Genomic DNA, 6,422 nt, shown 5'->3' with positions numbered 1-6,422 from the left:
GTCTCGCTAGTAGCGGAGCCATGTTTGTGTTCCTATGTGACTCCACTAGGGTACAGTCTGGGCCTGCTCGCAGTGGAGCAACACCAGAGATGAAACTAAGACACTGACAACTATAATGCTTGTGCACCTATATACTCCTCAACCCCAATCGAAACAACTGTGTTGTCTTAGCTTGGAATTTTTGTCAATCAACCAAGAGTCTGGTGGATGCTACATCTTATAATCAAGCTAGTGTGAAGCCAAGATGAGCTGAGAGTTGAACAATACTTCTGGAGGTGTTAGACTTGCTTTTCACAAACAAGGTCCATTTATACAGCTAGAGTGCTACCACTGTGTCGCCAAGTGTTGTAGCGGCTACAACCACCCTCCAAAATTTTGCCTTAGCTTGTTTTGGAGCCTCCCTACAAACCTTACACAACACTTTGTCTTGCTTCGTCAATTACTCAAGCTTTAGTGTTTTTCATGCACAAAGGAAGCTTGTTAAGCACAATCTATCTATTCTCCTCATACGTTGTTCACCAAAACTTGGTCCAGTTGCAAACTGAACAACTTCCCTTTGAAAACTGCACATTTCTGGAGGGCAATCAACCTTCCCTCTAGGAATTGTTCAATCCTCTCTGACACCCTGCTGGGCTGTAGTATTACGCAATCCTGCAAGCCAACCCTCCTAGCAGGATTTGCACAAATTTTTCTAGTAGTAGGCTATCCAACATAGGATTTGTGCAAATCTAGGCAACAGTCAGATACTCTACCAAGAAATTGTGCAAACCTCCTGGGCAGTGAGCCCAACTCACAGCCAGGTATGCACATTTTTCCCAAGCAGCTGAGCACTGGCATGCATCAATAGTCTAGTTGAACAGTTCCACTTAGGACCAAGGAAAATTGACTTGCATACATGCATGACTTGATCTTCCTGGAATAGAAAAGAAAGAATGCTAAAGGAATTGCATGATTCAGGGAGCTACTTTTAGCAGCTAGGGGTTACATGGAAAGTTGTTTTAGAAGTTTCCCTCCAAGTGTCACTTTTTACTAGATTTGTGGCATGCGCATCATGAGACCAAACTTATTTATTCGAAGCATCAAATCTCATTCATTCACACCAATATTTTATCTCTGACATCCAACGTCACATCTAGGCCTCTTCGACACATCTAGCTTAGCTATTCATGGGTAAGTGGCCTCAACTTGTCTTTTTCAACATTTTTGTCGCTTTCTGTGTATTTGTTTGTGAGTGACTTTTTCTTGATTTCTTTGAATACCTTCTATGTTTTACATATATTCTAGCTTCTCCTAGATCTGTTTCAGTTTCTGCTATTATCTCACTATTGTCAAATGCATGAAACCATTTTTCACGGACATTCGCCGAACCAACAAACTGCCTCACCCACATGCATGTTGATATGTTTGCTAAATCTTTAATTCATGTTTTGCATACATTATTAATCACTTCTGCTATCACTTAGTGTCAGCATGCATTTCATTGTCTTACATGCTTTCAGTTTCCCATCGGCGAGTCAGGCCAACCTTACCCTAGGCTTTGCCTTCACTAAGGATTCATTACGCAATCTAGGGAAGGAAGGCTCACCTTCCTCTCTAGATTTGCACATTCTTGATCAACACTAGCCTCCATGACTATTTTTCACATTTATAGATGACAATGGCTGCTTGGCCCAAGAAATTGCACAAATATGACCATGGGCCAGCAGTCCTTTGTAGCTAGAATTGCGCATTGCACAATCCCAGTAGCAAGCTACCAAAATGGATTGCGCATTTCGTAGATCCAATAGCCAGTCCTACCTCCTAGATAGCCCATACAACCTTTTGCATAGTTTTGGTAGCTAGTCACCCAGCCTCCGAGTGAAATTTGCACAATCTTGCTCATTAGTTCCCGAGGTATGTGTTGTGTCCTTCCCCGGATTTGCTTTTTTTACACTAACATATTCCTTGTTGTTGTGGGGAAAAGTATCCGATGCGGATGACACTAACCCTTTCTAAAGGTGACAGACTTTAGCAACAACTGAATGACAAAGTTTTCATGTTCATCTTTATGAAAACACAGAGAGAATAGAAAGAGGATCAACCAACCTGGTGTCTTGCGCTTAGTCGATCCTTGTCCTTCTCACTTTGTATCCCGTTCCCAGCTCTTTACTCTCCAAGCAGATCCAGCTACACACAGAATCTGCACAACAAAAAGGGAGCAAACTACGAGATACAAGCAATCATAATTGAAGCATGGATTAGGTTACATCAAATATACATGTAAACACAAAAGCATCTATGTAAAACAAGTATATAGAAGAACATGCAAACTTTATTGATAGAAAGTAACAGGGTTCCAGAGGAAGTTACAACCAATGATGTTGGCCCCAATCCAACAGCACCTCCTCGGCAGCAAGAACTCTCTTCTTCACCTCTAGTAAAACAATCACCCAATAATCCTGGCAGTATACCAACAGCACCTCCTTGCTTATACAAAATTCCAGCCTCCCTAGACCTCATAGAAGAGCTCTATATATAGGAGGGAAGAGGAAAGGATGAGTTAGCTGGAGGCTGGCATATAGCTGACTAGTGTCCTCTCCATCTTCAGTTAATCTTCAGTTCATGTGTCCACTTGGAGATCCTTGCTTACACATGGTGATCAAGTACCTCTTACTCATCACAGGGCGAATCTCATGACCCAAGTGTCAGTTTGGAAGCTTCCTGGGCAACTGACACCTTGCAGGATGACTGTGCCACTTGGCCAATCTCGCCCAGCGCAGGTAGCCTTCATTGTTTTTGACTTCCAGCGCAGGTACAGAGTGGGACAGTTGCAATACAGCGCAGAAGCTCAGTTAAGCAGCTGACATGATCCAAAATAAGCCTGTTCTGAAGTGTTTTCAGGTGGAGAACTGATTGGAAGTGTTGTTGATTGATGACCTTGTTCTTTTAGGGGTAAGAACAACATGTTTAGGGACTGAGGATCCCTGTAATTATCGACATTCCCTGCTCCTTGACGCGAGGCACAAAAATGTCTATAACACTTGCCCCCTAAAGTATGAGGCCGTTAATCGGGTGAAATGCTTTAGCTAGAGGGTCCGAAGTTCGTTCCAGTGCTGAGGAGAGTGCCCTGTAATACAATACAATACAATACATTATCTTTCATTCATCATTATTCTCATGATCTAGCTGAGGCGGGTATTCCCATGCTCAACTTTCTATAAATACATTTTGGTACATATGACAGACGATCGTCTGAAGACAGACTGATAATCTTCCGCTAAAATTATCATCCTTTGAGGAGGATGATCATCTGCTGCAATGATGTACATGGCAAATGCTTTTATATTTCCTGAATATATATCGCAGCCCGGATGGATGAAACTAGATCCGGGGTCTTCAAACTCGTTCGATCTTCACTCTAAGTACAAGTCGATCCATGTGAGAATTACGCTGAAGTCGAACATGGAAAGACATCGCTTGATTACCGGTCAATAATGAAAACCGTTAACAAGCGCGAGAGGAATCACCAATAATGACGATGACCCTCAAGGTACGGCAGTACAATTCACGTGGCGTGAATAAAGGACTTGGCGTCGAACGCCACGCAAAATCTTCTGGTCGAAGGTCATTGATGTATACCTGTCGCCGGAAGTGAGAAACTTGCCATTGAGGCATGCAAGCTTCAAAGTACTGATGGGGGTGTTCCTAGATCGACTTCTTGGATAATGAGCTGAAGTCGACAAGAAGTGATCCGTCAAAGGAGGGCCTTGATGAATCCCACATCAATGACACGGAACGGAGCTAATGATTTAGTGGAGGTGAAACAAACTGTGACATATGATTCAGGGTGGCGATCATGAAATGGATGAAGGAAAATGTATGGTAGTGGATGGGACACGGTTGACACTTTCTGAATGACCCCTCTTGAACATATAACGACACTGATGTGATGGATCGGTAGCATTACCCCGACTGGATGGTGTGGCGAGGACCATGGTGATGAAACCGGTGAATGAGACAACCCAACCCGATGTGATACGGAAGAAAAGTGTCATGTTCAAGAGTGACTTGCTACCTCTAAACTTTGATGTTCTCCCAATTTTTCCCCAGTCATTTCTGACCAGTACCTCTTTATTTTTGTCAAGCTTGAGGAGGATAACATATGCTTGTTCTATAACCTGCCCTTCGGGCAAGCCTATCGCTAAGATTTAACGAGCCTAGCGATAGGGAAACTCGTTCTCGTCTAAAGACAAGTTTGTCGCTATTTAATCATTTTAACGAGTCTAACGACAAGGAAAACTCGGTCCTTTTCATTTTTAGAGAGTCTAAAAAGGTACAGAAAGTCAACTCCATAATTCCTTTTTCGTCAGCAAATCCCTTAAGTCCGAAAAAGTATAAAACAATACAGAAGGGATGGCTGTTCGGTACTTTTAACGAGCCGAACAAGACAAGCGCTCGATCCTTTTGTGCAATAATCCCTCAGGTCCAAAAAGATTAAAATTTAGAGGAGGGATAGCGTTCCGGTTATTTAACGAGCTGGAAGGCCAAAACTCGGCAAACTTTTCATATTTTACGAGTCAGTGAAAAGAGCTGAAAGAAGACTCGTCTTTTGAGGAACGAGTGATAAACAGGGATAGCTACAGATTCCAGGTACAGGTTGGAATTTCCAATCTCGGCAGTGTCACCAGGATGGCTAGGTGAAATCACTCTTCGCAGCTGTTTCTCAAAAGAGGTAAACACACAAATGGAAGTGAATGATCGGCCAAATGAACAGTGGAGGTGATGGATGAAAACACGATCAAGGTTCTTATGGCTGATGAATTTACGATCTCAAAAGGTTATTTACCGGTTCATTTTTTCCATGAGCTTGAACTCTGGGGGAAACTTTTGCTCACACTTTTCTATTTTTTTAACGAGCATAAATTCAGTCATAAAACTGCTCGAATTTCGCGTTTATTTTTTAACGAGCATGAACTATATGCTAAAACTGCTCGATATACCAGTCATAAGAAGAACGCCTCCTCTAAGGATCCATTTTTTATAGAGCTTGGGCCTTGCCACAGCTATGCTCCATTTTTTGGCAAATTTTACTTTTGCCCCACAGGATTTCTTCATGCAAGGTTGGAAACGGCTAATCCTACGAGTTTAACGGGTTAGACCTACAGGTTTAAAGGGAGGACCTAAAAATTTAAAAAAAATCAATAGTCGTCCCTTGCTTGCATTCCAAAAGTTTGCATGCCCCCAGGTATAGGATAGAATTTCGAGGCTGCCCCTCCTCTCCCCTACTTTTGTTTTTCTCTGGGTGTTCTTACTTATTTGTCATCTTGCTAATCTAATGCTAACGATACTTGTCTTCTCGTTATTTTAAGGGGTCTTACGCAGTACTCAGACTTCCTGTCGGCCCACTTTTAACAAACAGCTATGAACAACAATAACACTAACTCATAAGATCGCAATCTAAGAGACCACAGCTACTAAGTTCGCTTTTCACAATGGGAAATTGTAACTGAAACAAGAAATACTGAAAGAACGTTTACAATTTCATCACACAACTGAGGCGGAATAATGTCAAGGAGATGAGGTCTACAGCAAATACAATAACCAGCAAGCAATCAGCCAAAAACAAGTGCAAACAGGGCCAAGACACAAAGGAAGAGCTGAGCTAGACTAAGGCCAACTGGACCAGCGCAGGCACTAGTTCACCAGTTTCACTCTCAGCGCAGTTCCCGAAGGGACTACCTGCGCTGTAATGCAGACTGCCAGTGGACAGCCTGCACTGACTTACGAGAGTTACGTCTGCTAAGAATTCCGGGTCATAAAAAGCTCAAAAATGTACTGTTTTGACTGAAATAAAATGCTATGGGTTAAGTACAGGCTAAGGGATGATCAAGAGGATAAAGATCTATCACTAAGAGTAAGGATTCATCTGTATATTAGCTCTTTAAATCTTGAATTTGCTCAGCAAAGGAGCAAGAGTAGCAAAACCCTCTACTTCGCTTTTGATAGAGTCAAAAGCTTTTCGATTCGGTACTCCTTTCTTCAAGAAATGAATAGAAAAATACTACAACAACAAGATACTAGGATCTCCCCAGCGGAGTCGCCAGTTTGTTGTGGGGAAAAGTATCCGATGCGGATGACACTAACCCTTTCTAAAGGTGACAGACTTTAGCAACAACTAAATGACAAAGTTTTCATGTTCATCTTTATGAAAGCACAGAGAGAATAGAAAGAGGATCAACCAACCTGGTGTCTTGCGCTTAGTCGATCCTTGTCTTTCTCACTTTGTATCCCGTTCCCAGCTCTTTACTCTCCAAGCAGATCCAGCTACACACAGAATCTGCACAACAAAAAGGGAGCAAACTACGAGATACAAGCAATCATAATTGAAGCATGGATTAGGTTACATCAAATATACATGTAAACACAAAAGCATCTATGTAAAA

The sequence above is a fragment of the Pinus tabuliformis genome, chromosome 8 (genome assembly GCF_031772625.1).
Source record: "Pinus tabuliformis cultivar Carrire ecotype Pingquan chromosome 8, CPIR1, whole genome shotgun sequence".
Taxonomy (NCBI): Eukaryota; Viridiplantae; Streptophyta; class Pinopsida; order Pinales; family Pinaceae; genus Pinus; species Pinus tabuliformis.
Note: the sequence above shows the minus strand (reverse complement) of the source record.